Source organism: Leiobunum rupestre, chromosome 7 (genome assembly GCF_980474605.1).
Source record: "Leiobunum rupestre chromosome 7, qqLeiRupe1.1.hap1, whole genome shotgun sequence".
NCBI classification, from domain to species: Eukaryota; Metazoa; Arthropoda; class Arachnida; order Opiliones; family Sclerosomatidae; genus Leiobunum; species Leiobunum rupestre.
The window spans coordinates 11,109,009-11,128,559 of NC_143390.1; the positions used below are offsets into that span (position 1 = coordinate 11,109,009).

A 19,551-nucleotide genomic window follows, 5' to 3' on the forward strand; every position below is an offset into this window, starting at 1 on the left:
CCCCACGCTCAAACATTTAAAATTTTATCTTCGGAAATTTGCTCTGCAAACACAAAGAATGGAATATTTCAATTTTAAATACAAACATATCCGAAAGTGCTAAGCACTCCGCCACCCCACGAGCAAACGTTTAAATTTAGTTACTGGTCAGTGTAATTTAGTTCGAGCAGCTTGAATTAAAGCGGACTTTAACGATTTCATTAATTTAATTAATTGATTTTAGCCTTGATTTCTAGTTTTGTTAACCGGATTTCTTAGCACTGAATTAAATTTAAAATTTTTATCCCTGATTTCTAGTTTTTTTTGTTTTGATGTCTAGGTTTGTTAGTTTTGATTTCGGGATTTTTTGGCCCTGACGTTTATTTTATTTGGTCCTTATTTTTATATTATTTTCCCATATTTCTAGTTTAATTTATCCTTAGTATTCCCTTATTTATCAAATTATTTGCAGGCTTTACATGGAATTTCAAGCCTTTAAAACTGATCGTTCATTAGTCTCGTATCAGGTCTATTATTGACCTACCGCCGCCTGTATAAGTGTTCGAACCGCCTGTCAGATCTGTATTGCGAAGAATCCCACCTACTCATCGATCGACTAAAGTCTCTAGTTTCGTTTTGATTAACATTTCATTTACTTTTTATCAATTTTAAATTACACTTTTATCTTTAGCGGTAATTTTAATAATATTTTAATTTTATCTTAGAAAATTTGCTCTGCAAACACAAAGAATGGAATATTTCAATTTTAAATACAAACATATCCGAAACAAAATTAATAATGAGACTTAAAAAACGGTTTAAAATTCAATAAAAATTCATGCTTCATAAAGGGATATTTCTATTTTAAATTCCACAGCAAATACAAAAATGAAAAACGTTTAAAAGTTAAAAATTCACGGCGGATAGATACTTCGATGGTTAAATATTTATTTTTATTTAAAACATTATTTATAATTAGCGAGCGATGTATCTATCAATCGTGAATTTTTATCTTTTACGAAATTATAACCATGATACTTAAAATCCGTTAATCAAACGGTTATATGTTGTCTAATTAATATTTTTTTAATTTAAGCTAATTGTTTTTTTAAAAGCATTATTTTTGATCCGATATCTCGGATTGAAAACAGATTACAAATTATGTTAAAGAAATTTTTATTTTTATCTTTTTATTCGGATAGAATGTACAGAATAAAAGCTAAGTCTACAAGTTCTCCCTACACGTGTTCGAGGGGTAGCTAAGCCTCTCTAATATTGTATTTTTAAATAAAAGCTCTGTAATGAGGGCGCGGTTATCGACAAGCCTGTTTCTCCGATAAACAAAACCCAGATTTCCCAAGTCTTTTGTTACGTATTCAATCTGGGTTGGTTCACACGTATTGTGATTTCCCGTTTAAGGCAAACTCTTGATTGTTATAGAGGTCACTAGTTAGCACGTAGGCAATTGTTTGCGGGTTTCTACAAAAAAGACGATGGCATTAGATGGGCCCTTAGTGACCAAAATTACCTAACGGTGTATAGTGGACAGGGGGGGGGGGGCTAATAACGTTATTTTGCACCAATACCAAAGGAGGCCATACATGGAAATCGAGGTGGGGGGAGGGGAGGGGAGGGGGTTACGAGACGTTATTGGCTTCCCAACGTATAGTGGTCATCGAAATGCCCTCTGGCGGATGGACGGTTAAATAAAAGGGGCACTACGCCAGATGGAAATACGATAAATCGATTCGCCACCGCACGTGGCGCCCTCTGGACTCCGTTCCCTTCGTAGGAATTAGTACGGTCGAAGGCGGGGAAGGTAATGGAAAACGGAGTAGGCTTAAGCGACTCTACCCGCCTTTCGCTTTACTAGTTCCGACTTATGAGACGGGTCTCTGTTTTATTAAGAATCTTCACCGACGAAATTCGCCTCATTGAGTCCAGCCCCGAAAGTAATATGTAGCTTTCACTTCTCGAATATATCTACTCCTTAAAGGTCCCGAGTGTTATTACCCGTTACGTAACCTGACTGCTCGAAGGAACCCGTTTAAAAGGGTGAGGTTTGTACGTCATTAAACCCAGTCGCAACTATCAATTCAGTCGCGTCTAAACCTGATCCTCGAATTGACAGTGCTTGAGTATATCGCGATGGGGAAATCGTTTCTTTTGGGCGCGAATAGGTGGAGGAAAGTAGTCGATGCTTAAGATCGATGGCTGAAAATGTCTATTTTTTTTCTTTCTCGGTTGTATACACCCTCGGCTTCAAGTTGGTTATGCCAACTAATGTAGTTGGACTGTCTCTCTCACGGTATGAGATCTGACATAATCAGCCCGGTGGCACCTAGGAGCAGCCAACACAGCACCCCACACAAGGAGAACGCAACCCGTCAAAAGTCGCGCATTTTCTCGCGTACATTTTTCATTGGATAGACGCTTTAGCGCCTGCAGCTGTCGGAAGGGGAAAATTCGGAAATTGTCTTCCCCCCGCCCGTAAAACGTTCAGCGCAAAGGCTCGTCCAATGGAATTAGTACACAACACTGACTTAGCGTGTTTAAAGGCTGGCTGCGTTCTCCTTGTGTTTGTTGCTCCTAGATGGCACGAGCGACAGGCGACTAACGGTGTAGCCCGAGATCCTGGCAGTTATAGAGATACGAAACTCCCTATACCCTAAGCAAACCAGTTTTTTTAAATTTTTGCCGATCGCAGCGACGCCTGTACGTGGGGAGTAACCGTTGTTTACAATTTTTGCGTCTCTCGGCTTGAAACGGGCGCTTCTTTCCGGCCGAAGGGCGGCGCTGATGCTTACATTTTTTTGTCAAGTTTTCGGCGGAGTTTCGCATCTCTATAACTGCCAGGATCTCTGGTGTAGCCCTCCAGAGAGAGAGAGCGAAGCAATATTTACACTAGAGCCGATTTGATTATGGCTGAAGAAGGCGCGTCCTCATTCCTCGACTTCTCAAAAACCGTGTCCTCGCGACGTGTTGCCTCTTCAACTTACCATTTCCTACTATACACTGCCCCCTGGTGGTGGGAGCTGACGGATGTTAGGAGAAGTTTAATGCCTTGAGGTTAAGGTATAAGAACCTTCATACCTTGAGCGGTGCATTTAGTTACAACCATAAGCCTATTATAAGGTCCTCCTAAGTAAAGGTCTAGCATAGTGCCTCGTGTTATCAGCATTGTCCTTGCGAGAAGAAAATTAACTTATGACGATAGGGCAGTAGCGCCATCTTCGTTTTAAAAATTTCTACATCTAAAATATTATCTTACTTCGTAGAGCAGCCACGCTGGGGTTGATAAATGCCACACAAAACGCGTCTAAATATCCAATTTTAAAAACCAATACCTTCAGAAACACCTCTCTTATTTCTAATAGCTATGTTTACGTTCCGATTAATTATTTGGCCAAGATAAATGATAATTCTAACTTTGAAAGATAATAAAATGTTGAATAAGCCTTGGCTACGATGCTAAGTTCAGGCGGTGGAGATTTCAGAGGTGGTTCTAAGTTTAAAAACCATCACGCACGCCTTCTGCGCATTCATAATGCATTTCGCGAAATGTATTTCAGAAATGCATAGTTGAGGACGTAGCCACTAGGAGGTGCAGATTTTGAATACCTACCTCTTAATAACGGGTATGTGATCATCAAAAATTTGGCTTAGACCTTTGCTTATGGGGACCTTATGATAGGCTTATGTTACAACTAACCATTAATTGTAAGTAGACCAAGAACGTATTTAGGTTTTATTGAGAACGTACGAGTCTACCTTCCAGGCTAGCTAACCAGGGCCGGATTAAGACCTTGTGAGGCCCTAGGCCAAAGCTAATTTTTTATTTTCTCCGCGAACTTTGGTTCCTAACGCTGTTTTATCTGGGCTTATAGACTATAGTGAGTTAGTCGATATTAGTTAAAACACATAAACATAACACTTTATTTTAAGGAAAAAGACGATACAAATATTTTGAATGTTACACTCTCGCCTGCTTCTGTCGTTCTACTGGGTAAAAAGTTTCCTCTCTTTCTCTAACAAAAAATGAAACTCTCCGACCCGGTAGATCGGGGCTTCCTGCCTTTCACAACGCTAACGATTTTAACACCCCGATATTCTGAACAGTGGACGTGAGCTAGGAGTGGTCCGAGCGAAAAACAAATATTATATTGGGGGCTTTAATAATAATAATAATAATCAGCTAGGCTAATACCCAAGGCACCACCCAAGGCCTAAGTCATCAAACGACTTTTAAAGCCATTAATTCAGGGATAGGAACTTATTTTTTCTTTAATGGGAATATAAAGTTACAATAAAAATGAAATCAATGAATGTTTCCTAAAATCAATTTCTACAATTTCAGTGACGAGCAAACGACAATTGACAAACGGATGGAAAATACAATTACAATGTAGACGTGGATATTTTAGTGACGTTAATACACGATTGCTTTACATGGTATCGAATAACGTGGACGAATTTACTAAAATTTCTCCGGAAAACTAATTGTGAAAAGTAAATGATAAAATTTTTGTACTTTTAATTTTTTCGAAACCTCTTGGTGCCCCTTGTAGGATTGGTGCCCTAGGCCCAGGCCTAGTCGCCCTATTGGGTAATCCGGCCCTGTGGCTAATGGTACCTAATACTTAAGCCTTGAAAAGATAATTCCAGGTTGGAGCAACAAACACAGCACCCCACACAAGGAGGACGCAATCCGTCAAGAGTCGTGCATTTTCTTGTGTACATTTTTCATTGGTTAAACGCATTAACGTCAGAAGGGGAAAATTCCGAAATTGTCTTCCCCCTTTCCGTAAAACGTTCAGCGTAAAGGTTCATCCAATGAAATTTGTAGATAACACTGCGTTAGTGTGTTTATAGGCTAGCTGCGTTCTCCTTGTGTTTGTTGCTCCTAGATTCCAGTATGTATTTATTTATATTTAGGGATAATGACTATGTTGATTAAATTTAAAGATTTACTTTAATACATAAATGGCGAATTAATTGGTAGAGTCTCAATTATCATGTTAATAAAAATATTTTAAAACTAGGACTGGACAGATGTCGTTACTATTTTACAATTGTGATTTTCAGTCTGAACTATAGGTAGTACTTCTTACTTCTAAAAATCGCTCTACGTGTACGTTCTCCGTGAATTAAATACGTTCTTTGTATGACGCTAATACGTTATAGAAATTTAATTAAACAATTTTTGTTTCACTAAAATAAGAATAATATAAATGTTAGTAATTCCAAACAGTTCATTATATAATTTTTTAATATTCATTTTATTATTATTTAAATTACTTATTAGTTACATACTAAATATTTAATATTTCTAAAGACAAATTTCTAAGTCAGGTCTAGAATTTCGCTTATTTTCTGTATACAATCTGTTGAATGACCTTGAACCTAATCTTCAAGATCATTCAATTTTACACAAGTAAATGCTCCCCTGCACGAGGAATGTTCCTTAAAAATTTGAAATAAAAAAAACACATTTTTTTAGTTATTTATCATTTTCCGTTTTTTAGTGGACACCCGGCACAACTATTATTATTGATCATAATTTATTCTTATACTATAAATGTTAATTATTATTTATTATTATAATACCATTTTTAATTGTTATTGATCATTATTTATTATTATACTCCAAATGTTAACTAATATTTATTATTATACTCCAAATGTTAACTAATATTTATTATTATACTCCAAATGTTCACTATTATTTATTATTATACTCCAAATGTTCACTATTATTTATTATTATGCTCCAAATGTTAACTATTATTTATTATTATACTCCAAATTTTCACTATTATTTATTATTATACTCCAAATGTTCACTAATAATTATTATTATACTCCAAATGTTCACTATTATTTATTATTATACTCCAAATGTTCACTATTATTTATTATTATACTCCAAATGTTCACTATTATTTATTATTATACTCCAAATGTTCACTATTATTTATTATTATACTCCAAATGTTAACTATTATTTATTATTATACTCCAAATGTTCACTAATATTGAGTATGAAATTACTATTGTTAATTATTATTGAGTATAATATTACTATTGTTAATTATTATTGAGTATCATATTACTATTGTTAATTATTATTGAGTATCATATTACTATTGTTAAATATTATTGAGTATCATATTACTATTGTTAATTATTATTTATTATTATACTCCAAATGTTCACTATTATTTATTATTATACTCCAAATGTTCACTATTATTTATTATTATACTCCAAATTTTCACTATTATTTATTATTATACTCCAAATGTTCACTAATATTTATTATTATACTCCAAATGTTCACTATTATTTATTATTATACTCCAAATGTTCACTATTATTTATTATTATGCTCCAAATGTTAACTATTATTTATTATTATACTCCAAATTTTCACTATTATTTATTATTATACTCCAAATGTTCACTATTATTTATTATTATACTCCAAATGTTCACTATTATTTATTATTATACTCCAAATGTTCACTATTATTTATTATTATACTCCAAATGTTCACTATTATTTATTATTATACTCCAAATTTTCACTATTATTTATTATTATACTCCAAATGTTAACTATTATTTATTATTATACTCCAAATGTTCACTAATATTGAGTATGAAATTACTATTGTTAATTATTATTGAGTATCATATTACTATTGTTAATTATTATTGAGTATCATATTACTATTGTTAATTATTGAGTATCATATTACTATTGTTAAATATTATTGAGTATCATATTACTATTGTTAATTATTATTTATTATTATACTCCAAATGTTCACTATTATTTATTATTATACTCCAAATGTTCACTATTATTTATTATTATACTCCAAATTTTCACTATTATTTATTATTATACTCCAAATGTTCACTAATATTTATTATTATACTCCAAATGTTCACTATTATTTATTATTATACTCCAAATTTTCACTATTATTTATTATTATACTCCAAATGTTCACTAATATTTATTATTATACTCCAAATGTTCACTATTATTTATTATTATACTCCAAATGTTAACTAATATTTATTATTATACTCCAAATGTTAACTAATATTTATTATTATACTCCAAATGTTCACTATTATTTATTATTATACTCCAAATGTTCACTATTATTTATTATTATGCTCCAAATGTTAACTATTATTTATTATTATACTCCAAATTTTCACTATTATTTATTATTATACTCCAAATGTTCACTATTATTTATTATTATACTCCAAATGTTAACTATTATTTATTATTATACTCCAAATGTTCACTAATATTGAGTATGAAATTACTATTGTTAATTATTATTGAGTATAATATTACTATTGTTAATTATTATTGAGTATCATATTACTATTGTTAATTATTATTGAGTATCATATTACTATTGTTAAATATTATTGAGTATCATATTACTATTGTTAATTATTATTTATTATTATACTCCAAATGTTCACTATTATTTATTATTATACTCCAAATGTTCACTATTATTTATTATTATACTCCAAATTTTCACTATTATTTATTATTATACTCCAAATGTTCACTAATATTTATTATTATACTCCAAATGTTCACTATTATTTATTATTATACTCCAAATGTTCACTATTATTTATTATTATGCTCCAAATGTTAACTATTATTTATTATTATACTCCAAATTTTCACTATTATTTATTATTATACTCCAAATGTTCACTATTATTTATTATTATACTCCAAATGTTCACTATTATTTATTATTATACTCCAAATGTTCACTATTATTTATTATTATACTCCAAATGTTCACTATTATTTATTATTATACTCCAAATTTTCACTATTATTTATTATTATACTCCAAATGTTAACTATTATTTATTATTATACTCCAAATGTTCACTAATATTGAGTATGAAATTACTATTGTTAATTATTATTGAGTATCATATTACTATTGTTAATTATTATTGAGTATCATATTACTATTGTTAATTATTGAGTATCATATTACTATTGTTAAATATTATTGAGTATCATATTACTATTGTTAATTATTATTTATTATTATACTCCAAATGTTCACTATTATTTATTATTATACTCCAAATGTTCACTATTATTTATTATTATACTCCAAATTTTCACTATTATTTATTATTATACTCCAAATGTTCACTAATATTTATTATTATACTCCAAATGTTCACTATTATTTATTATTATACTCCAAATTTTCACTATTATTTATTATTATACTCCAAATGTTCACTAATATTTATTATTATACTCCAAATGTTCACTATTATTTATTATTATACTCCAAATGTTCACTATTATTTATTATTATACTCCAAATGTTCACTATTATTTATTATTATACTCCAAATGTTCACTATTATTTATTATTATACTCCAAATGTTCACTATTATTTATTATTATACTCCAAATGTTAACTATTATTTATTATTATACTCCAAATGTTCACTAATATTGAGTATGAAATTACTATTGTTAATTATTATTGAGTATCATATTACTATTGTTAATTATTATTGAGTATCATATTACTATTGTTAATTATTATTGAGTATCATATTACTATTGTTAAATATTATTGAGTATCATATTACTATTGTTAATTATTATTTATTATTATACTCCAAATGTTCACTATTATTTATTATTATACTCCAAATGTTCACTATTATTTATTATTATACTCCAAATGTTCACTAATATTGAGTATGAAATTACTATTGTTAATTATTATTGAGTATCATATTACTATTGTTAATTATTATTGAGTATCATATTACTATTGTTAATCATTATTGAGTATGAAATTACTATTGTTAATTATTATTGAGTATCATATTACTATTGTTAATTATTATTGAGTATCATATTACTATTGTTAATTATTATTGAGTATCATATTACTATTGTTAATTATTATTGAGTATCATATTACTATTGTTAATTATTATTGAGTATCATATTACTATTGTTAATTATTATTGAGTATCATATTACTATTGTTAAATATTATTGAGTATCATATTACTATTGTTAATTATTATTTATTATTACACTCCAAATGTTCACTATTATTTATTATTATACTCCAAATGTTCACTATTATTTATTATTATACTCCAAATGTTCACTAATATTGAGTATGAAATTACTATTGTTAATTATTATTGAGTATCATATTACTATTGTTAATTATTATTGAGTATCATATTACTATTGTTAATTATTATTGAGTATCATATTACTATTGTTAATTATTATTGAGTATCATATTACTATTGTTAAATATTATTGAGTATCATATTACTATTGTTAATTATTATTTATTATTATACTCCAAATGTTCACTATTATTTATTATTATACTCCAAATGTTCACTATTATTTATTATTATACTCCAAATGTTAACTATTATTTATTATTATACTCCAAATGTTCACTAATATTGAGTATGAAATTACTATTGTTAATTATTATTGAGTATCATATTACTATTGTTAATTATTATTGAGTATCATATTACTATTGTTAATTATTATTGAGTATCATATTACTATTGTTAATTATTATTGAGTATCATATTACTATTGTTAAATATTATTGAGTATCATATTACTATTGTTAATTATTATTTATTATTATACTCCAAATGTTCACTATTATTTATTATTATACTCCAAATGTTCACTATTATTTATTATTATACTCCAAATTTTCACTATTATTTATTATTATACTCCAAATGTTCACTAATATTTATTATTATACTCCAAATGTTCACTAATATTTATTATTATACTCCAAATGTTCACTATTATTTATTATTATACTCCAAATGTTCACTATTATTTATTATTATACTCCAAATGTTAACTATTATTTATTATTATACTCCAAATGTTCACTAATATTGAGTATGAAATTACTATTGTTAATTATTATTGAGTATCATATTACTATTGTTAATTATTATTGAGTATCATATTACTATTGTTAATTATTATTGAGTATCATATTACTATTGTTAATTATTATTTATTATTATACTCCAAATGTTCACTATTATTTATTATTATACTCCAAATGTTCACTATTATTTATTATTATACTCCAAATGTTAACTATTATTTATTATTATACTCCAAATGTTCACTAATATTGAGTATGAAATTACTATTGTTAATTATTATTGAGTATCATATTACTATTGTTAATTATTATTGAGTATCATATTACTATTGTTAATTATTATTGAGTATGAAATTACTATTGTTAATTATTATTGAGTATCATATTACTATTGTTAATTATTATTGAGTATCATATTACTATTGTTAATTATTATTGAGTATCATATTACTATTGTTAATTATTATTTATTATTATACTCCAAATGTTCACTAATATTTATTATTATACTCCAAATGTTCACTATTATTTATTATTATACTCCAAATGTTAACTATTATTTATTATTATACTCCAAATGTTCACTAATATTTATTATTATACTCCAAATGTTCACTATTATTTATTATTATACTCCAAATGTTCACTATTATTTATTATTATACTCCAAATGTTCACTATTATTTATTATTATACTCCAAATGTTAACTATTATTTATTATTATACTCCAAATGTTCACTAATATTGAGTATGAAATTACTATTGTTAATTATTATTGAGTATCATATTACTATTGTTAATTATTATTGAGTATCATATTACTATTGTTAATTATTATTGAGTATCATATTACTATTGTTAATTATTATTGAGTATCATATTACTATTGTTAATTATTATTGAGTATCATATTACTATTGTTAATTATTATTTATAATTATACTACTATTGTTAATTATTATTGAGTATCTTATTATTTATTATTATATTACTATTGTTACTAATTATTTATTATTACATTTCTATTGTTAAATTTTATTTATAAATTCAGTGTATTAAATATCCTTCTACCTGCCGTTATTATCCGTTATTTGTCCAATATTTGCGCAACATTTTAGGTGATAGGCCAGTGGCTTTTAAAAGATGGTCTGTCGGTCTGATTGCATAGGGGCTCTCCATTAGCGAAGTCTCTTTTATCTTTCGACTCCTTTCAAACAAACAAAAACTTAACGGATGCAAAATGTCAAACCCTGGTCTCTCTTCGCAATGCGGCTATAAAAACCAAAGATAACGAAGGAAATAAAAAAAATTATCAAACAAGCGACCAGAATATCGGCACCCTCCCAACATTGGCATCCTTAACTTTGATAAGAGCCGAGAAGAAGGCGTGGCTTAAAAATTATCTTCGTTCTCTCGCGAGGTCCTCTTGGACTTCCCCCATCATCGTTACATGCTCTTAACGTCACCTGGTACCTACTTAGGAGTAAACGCTCCCTTATTCCCCACCTCCAATAAGGGTATCCGATTAACGAAGGTGCGGAAATCTTGGTCTCTCCGCTGGAATCAGCTTACCGCCACGAATTCCGCCCGTCGATCTTTAAAGAGGCTGAGCTGGTCAATTTGTGACGTCTCGGGCGCGCGCTCGATGACGTCATCGAAATTCTCCGTCCGCGCGCGCCATCGATCGACGAACGCCGCGAGAAGGCGCCATGATCGCCGCCCGGAAACAAACAAAAAAATCGCTTGTCGCGCGTGCCTCCGCCAAACGCGAACGGAACTCTTCGACGCGAAAACCTCCGGCAGAGACTGGCCGGCTTTTCGTTGGGAAATAGCGGCCAATATCGCGGCTTCCTCAAAACAACCTCGATCTCTTCCCGGGACACCGAAAGAAGATATTAAAAAAATAACGCGTCTTTATTGTCGTATCATTCACCGTTTTTCACACCCGAAAGAAATTGTTATGATTTGAAAGATTTGAATACAGCAATTACGCGTGTTTTTAAAAAGTCGCTCGTATTTGAATCGTTAAATTGGACGCGATTTTTTTAAAACAATTTTGCGTCGGAAATATTGGTTTTTCTTCTGGCACGAGATTCCTTATTGTCGTTCTGATAAAAGAGAGAGTTTTATTTCTTCGTGTGGATGTTTCGCTCGAGTCGGCGATAATTTTAACCCGATTATAAACAAGCAAAGATAAACTTCTGTTTGGTGGTTGTCCTTAGTTGTCACTTGGGATTAGAAGACGCTCAACAGTTCCGTGAAACCAACGCCGCCGTCTTTGGGGGCTTACGGAACAACGGTCATCTCTGTCCGCTGACCGCGACCAACGAGAAAGCCGTAAGTTGCATTCTTTATCTTTCTACTTTCTTCTCGTATTTCAAAGTGGTCATACTTTTCGCAGCGCTGAATTTCCTATAAGATTCTTGTCCTACAAATTAATACAAAGTGCAATGCTGTTCTAATTGTAAAATTCTATAAAATATCTATATAATATTGTTTAAGATTGGTATCTTTATAAGGATATTTATAAATTGTTTCTATAGAAAATCTCTATAAATTATCTATAGAATATTGTTTAGGGTGGGTATTGACTAATTATATTTCTAAATAGTTTCTATAGACAAACTCTATGAAATATATTTAGAATATAGTTCACAAAGGGTCATTTTCTTAAGGTATTTCTAAGTTTTGTCTTTTGACAAACTCTATAAAATATTCATTAGAATGGGTAATTTTCTAAGGATATTTCTTAATTGTTATAGACCAACTGTAAAAAATATATTTAGAATATAGTTTACAACTGGTCATTTTCTTAAGGTGTTTCTAAGTTTTGTCTATTGACAAACTTCATAAAATATTCATTAGAATGGGTAATTTTCTAAGGATATTTCTTAATTGTTATAGACCAACTGTAAAAAATATATTTAGAATATAGTTTACAACTGGTCATTTTCTTAAGGTGTTTCTAAGTTTTGTCTATTGACAAACTTCATAAAATATTCCTTAGAATGGGTAATTTTCGAAGGATATTTGTTGTGTGCAGGAATAAACATTATTAACAATCTATCGAATATCTTTTACAATGGGTAAAATATATTTCAGATATTTCTATTTTCTACGGACAAACTCCATAAAATACATATAGATTTGTCAAAGAAATTGCCAACTATTTTATTAAATGATAAATATGATAATCAGCTAGGCTAATACCCAAGGCACCACCTTAGGCCTAAGTCGTCAAGCGACTTTTGAAGCCTTTTAATACAGGTGGCCGGGTTACAATGTGTAGGAGGGTGGTGGCAAGCCCTGCATGCCACGCGATCGAGCCAACAGCTCCCTACACTAACTATTACCGTTAACCTCAACAAGTTTTTCTATGAACATACTCTATAAAACATCTATAGAACACCTAATTGAATGGGTAATTTTTATAAGTATATATCTATCGACAATCTCTATAAAATATCAGTAGAATATTCTTAACAATTGATAATTTTTTTCTAGATGCTACTCTTTAGTATAACTATCTCTTTAAAAAAATGTTTTTCTCTAAAGGGTTTTTAAATACCTATAGAAAACTGTATAAACTATTTAGCCCTATAAAAAGACACTTTAAACTTCTAAAGGAATCTTTGAAATTTCTAAAGATTTTTGTCTAAGGAAAATGTTTTCTGGATACTATTGAAAAAATTCGCGTGAGCGGAAAGTTTAAAGTGCTTTTTTTTTAAATTGTGGAATTTAAAATAGGACAAGTTTATCTTTCTAATAATGTTTTATAACTAGCCAATAACAAAAGCTCGGTTAAAATAATAATAATTTGAATGACCGGTTTTCCTTGTTTGGCAAACTTTTTCTTTAATGTGTCATCGGATTTTGATTTTAAGTGGAACCGTATATTTAAAGGTTAATACTTTGCGTTGAAATAATTCCAAGGTAATAATTTTAAATGATTTAAAACAAATTCGTTGATATTTTGGTCTTTTTCTTAGCCCAACACAAAGGAAAAATATATAAATATTTATTTCACACTTTTTCCTCCACATTGTTACCTTATCCCGTACGCGATAATAAATTTGAAAGCGTTTTTAAATCAACTTTTCATAAATACGTAGGGTTTCTCTATAGATTGAGAAGTGCCATTTAGATTTCATCACTCGAATCAGATAGCCTTTCATTTAGCTTATAAACGCATATTCAACATTTTCGGCCGTATCCACATGGGTGATACTAAAACTGAAGAATTTTCCTAATTCAATAAAAATTCTATAATTTCCTATAATTGAAAAAATCCTATAATTTCCTATAATTCAAAAAAATCCTATAGTTCATTAAAAATACTACAATTCTAGGATGATCCTATTAAATCCTATAATTATAAGTAGGTCTTATAAAATCCTATAACTCTAATATTTTCCGATAAAATCCTATTATTCTAAGATGGTCCGATAAAATCCTATAATTCTAAGATGGTCTGATATAATCCTATAATTATAAAATGGTCCTATATAATCCTATAATTCTAAGATGGTGCTATAAAATCCTAGAATTCTAAAATGGTCCTATAAAATCCTATTATTCTAAGATGGTCCTATAAATTCCTATTATTCTAAAATGGTGCTATAATTCTAAGACAGTCCTATTATTCTAAGATGGTCCTATAATTCTAAAATGGTTCCATAAAATTCTATAATTCATATATAATTTTATAAAATCCTTTAATTCAATTATTATCCTATATTTCCGATATTTTTAGGATATTAGTTAAAATACAACTGAAGTACTAAAAACACTATACATTAACAGTAAATATTTTTATTTTGGTAATTTTCTATCTAAAGCAGCGTTCAGACTATGTGAAAATATTACGTTTGCGTCGATCATGTCGGTTCTTTCGATTTCTTACACCGTTCAGACTTCTCAACAGATACTTTAAATTTTCGCGCGTGTCGTTTACATTTTTGCATTTCGTTGCCCTCAAAAAGTTCATAGCAGACAATTAGCCTTATGCCTCATCAGTGGCGACCTTTAGAACCATCGAAATCCTATAACCAATCAGAGGTGGATTAAAAATTATTTCAATTTTTATGCCGTTATTACTGAGTTCTGATTGGATGAACAATCGCTATTTATGTTAATCATGTGCAAGGTTGGTTCCTTTCTGAACAGTGAAATGAACGAACCGACGCGACCAACATAACCGAAACGACACCACCGATTCTAACGTTATATTTTCACATAGTCTGAACGCAGCTTTAGGGTGGTATGACTCCTTTAAATATAACCTAGAAAACTTGTATAAAGATGGCAATTTTAGTTGGATAATTATTCTGTAATTTTAAGCTTCTGTAATTTTAAGCTTCTGTGAGCTTCTTATCAAGAAAAGTTATCTTAGATTTCTTTATGTATCTGGGACTCATACTTAGCGCATTAAGAACGATATTTTTCCAAAACATTTTAGACTAAGAACACGCCCCTGAATTGGTGTCAAACGATTATGCATCAGTGGATCGAATCCCATCAGACCAAATCTCCCAATCGACCGAAAACCACGTTTTTGGCTTTGTTTTTGTTTGAGAAAGAATATTGAAAATTTAATACGAATACATATGAAACATATTGCTGTTTTGTTTTGCTACGGAGTCATACTTTCTCTGTTGCAAACATAAGAAAGTTATTCAGAATACTATATTACACTATATTACATTGTATTAAATTACGTTATATTGCATTACATTACAAATTATAATTTATTTGATATATTACATTACCATACATTACATTACACTAGATTACATTACACTAGATTACATTACACTAGATTACATTACACTATATTACATTACACCAGATTACATTACACCAGATTACATTACACCAGATTACATGACACTCGATTACATTACACCAGATTACACTAGATTACATTACACTAGATTGCATTAAACTAGATTATATTAAACTAGATTACATTAGATTACATTACACTACATTAAACTAGATTATATTAAACTAGATTACATTAGATTACATTACACTACATTAAACTATATAACATTGTACTACATTAAACTATATTATATTAAACTAGATTACATTAGATTACATTACACTACATTAAACTATATTACATTGTACTAGATTACACTAGATTACTTTAAATTACATTACACTCGATTACATATAACTAGATTACATTACTTTAGATTACATAATACTATATTACATTATACTAGATATAACTATATTACATTGCATAACACTAGATTACGTAACACTAGATTACATTACACAAGATTACATTACACAAGAATACATTACACAAGATTACATTACACTAGACTTCATTACACTAGATTAAATCTTACTAGATTAAACTACACTAGATTACATTATATTATATTACACTAGATTACATTATATTATATTACACTAGATTACATTATATTATATTACACTAGATTACATAATACTAGGTTACACTACATTACACTTGATTATACACATTACATTACATTACATTTGATTACACACATTACATTACATTTCACTACATTACATTAGATTATATGATGACATAAAATATAAAGTATTCGATGAATTGAGAAGCGAATGGCGCAGAAGGATGTCGGCCTTCTTGGTGAAACACTCTGTTGCCTTTCGCTTTCTCAAACGGAAATATTTCATCAAAATTGAGATTCTCCAAACAAAGCTTCATTCGCAATGTTGCGTCGGCGTGCGGTACAACAATATACATGGTTATTTTTATTATTATTTTTTCCCGGTATCTTCTAAAGATGGATTTTTGTTTCGGGATTATATTTATTACGGTTCGGGTTTTGCAAAGAATATATTGCCTATATACGGCAAAGTGTCTTTCTTTGGGGTTTTGGCATCAAACGGAAGGATCAGTTAGGGCTGGAGGGTAATTTCACCCACTTTTGATTCTTATTCTTTGGAGGGACGATTTTGTTTTGTTTAGCCCGTCGCCAAGTTATTCATGGCACTATGCGTTTTATCGGAGTCGGTTAAATGTATTTATCCATATTTTATTTCTAAGAAAAGAAAACATTAGAATTTCTGATTAACCGCGGACTTTAGTTTTCATTGTGGATGTTTTAAAATGAGTTATGGACCACGTGTTTCAACGAGCCAATAGAATTGCTCCAAACAGGCGCCATTTTCTTTAAAAAAAATTGCACTTTTCTAAAGGGTTTTGAAGAAGTATTGAGATGATTTTTTAGCGTTGCTCAAAATCAGAACTGTCTATCATTGGTTCCCTAAATATAACGTCTTAAGATGCAATTGAAGCCGAGGTCTGTGACGTTTTTACTCCCCCCCCCCCCTTGATGCTGAGGAGAAAACTTGACCATGATGCCCACTGATAAATTCCAGATTATTCAATTATGGAACTTATACTATTTTTAAGGTGATAGTGTCAGCTTATACACATTTCGAATTTTTTTATTTAGGGTACAATCCCGATCAATAGTATCTGACCGTTTTCTCTTGGCAGCCATTTTCTTTCTATTTTATGTAAGTAACCGATTGCGGGGCTTTTGGAAAGAACACCTTCTCGAAAAAAATAAGTAGTGAAAAATAATGCGCTAGCGCCATTTCGGCGCGAGCAAAGTAAATTGACATCACGTAAAAATGAATAAATTATATCGGGCTTGTTCGACGACTGATCACATTCAGAAACCAAATCTAGTTCTACTTTAAAAAACAGACTCAGGCCCGGACTGACCAGGTCGGCTGGTCACCGATCACCGAGGGCCCAAGGGGGCCCCAAATTGCTTATAATAAATTTTACCTAAGTGTCCTTTAAACGCGTTTGACGTTTCAAATTAGTGTGCACGTAGAATCTAGTACACTTTAAACGTTATTTGTTGTCCTATAAATAATCATTTAGATTTTTATTCCATAACCACACACCCTTAGGAAAGGGGCCCCTCTTCAGTCTCTAGCCGAGGGCCCGCAAAGGAACCAGTCCGGGCCTGATCGGACTCGAACATTTTTAGTTATTGAAGACAAAGTGACGACGAAACACATGAAAATTAACCCTAATTTCAATTAATTGCTCTTGTTTCACTTAAAAATGAAATTATATTTAATTTTCATGTTTTTCGTCGTCACTTTGTCTTCAATAACTTCAAAAGTTCGAATCCGATTTTCAAAATGGAATTAGATTTGGTTTCTGAGTGTGATTTTTTAGCGCATAATTTTCCATTGCATATTATATTCGTGAAGGTATTCTTAATCGGTTATTTACATAAAATAGAAACAAAATGGCTGCCAAGAGAAAATGGCCGGAAACTTTTGATCAGGACTGTACATCATAAGATAGATTAAAAAAACGCGATTAATAACATTAACATTGCATCAGAATATAGCGAAAACTACCAATATTTTTGGAAAGGTTATTACATTATCATGGGTTTTGGAAATAAGGTATGGCTTTTGTTTATTGTTAATTAAATTCCTTAAACGTAAAACAATTATGATTTTATTGAAGGTAGAATTTTTATTCCGATGTTGGATTAGTGTTCTCCATAAGGGCTAAAATGATATTTTTAAATCTCAAAGTTAGGCTTAAGATATTAGGCTTGTGATATTATCTTTCGGTACGCTCTAGTAGCAACCAATATAAAAATCTACCCGCAAATCACGTCAATAATAGGCACGCAAGAAATGCATGGAAGCCTACCCTAAAATTTCAAAACTTCAATTTGTTAATGAATATTTGTGTTTTTAGTAAAATCGTCATTGCCATTAGTATTATTATTATCTATTTATATATTTTATCTAATACATCAGGAAAATTCTGACACTATCTCTTTAATTAAAAATGTTTTATCAATATAAATTAAAATAATAATAATCATAATCATAATCAGCTAGGCCTAAGTCATCAAGCGACTTTTAAAGCCATTAATTCAGGTGGCCGGGTTACAATGCGTAGGAGGGTGGTGGCAAGCCCTTCATGCCACGCGAACCAACAGCTCCCTACACTTAATATTAACGTTAACCTCAACACTTTAGAAAGTAATATTTTTAAACACAAGTTTAGTTTGACCTTTTGAAATCTTAAAAAGAAGGGAACTACTTTTTACCGCGGCAGAACACAAATTTTGATGAAATCCCTGTTAGCAGGAATAGGCGTCGGTAAAATATTTTCCTCTCCAAAGGAAGGGAACTACATTTTACCGCAGCAGAATACAACTTTTGATGAAATCCCTGTAAACAGGAATAGGCGACGGTAAAATGTTTTCCCCTCAAATAGCTCGTCGGTTCAATCGACCAAAGTCCAAAACCTTCTTCATATATTGGATTTTGTTTCGTTCTTGAACACAGTAGTTTCTACAAACAACCTTGACTTGTTTTATATGTTTGACTTAAACGTAAAACGTTTTCATTATTCTGTCTCCAAACTGGCAACGGTAATACGTTTCTTGTTGTCTTAAGGACTATTGAGATGAAATTGTCAATATAGATAAGCTAGACCCAAAAATCACCGTTTGACATAATACAATATTTTTGCGTCAACGCGAAAAATCTGCCCTTAGGCCTATTACAAT

At 30.1% G+C, this 19,551-nt stretch overlaps 1 protein-coding gene across 1 annotated transcript in view; it reads left to right on the forward strand.

Moving 5' to 3' along the window:
* The first annotated feature begins 12,122 nt into the window (after positions 1-12,122).
* LOC149934422 (putative G protein-coupled receptor No9) overlaps positions 12,123-19,551 on the forward strand; it is a 266,599-nt gene continuing 259,170 nt past the window's right edge. The window contains exon 1 of the mRNA XM_090181103.1: positions 12,123-12,313. The gene's annotated coding sequence lies outside the window, so the exon portion shown is untranslated. The remainder of the gene's footprint in view (positions 12,314-19,551) is intronic.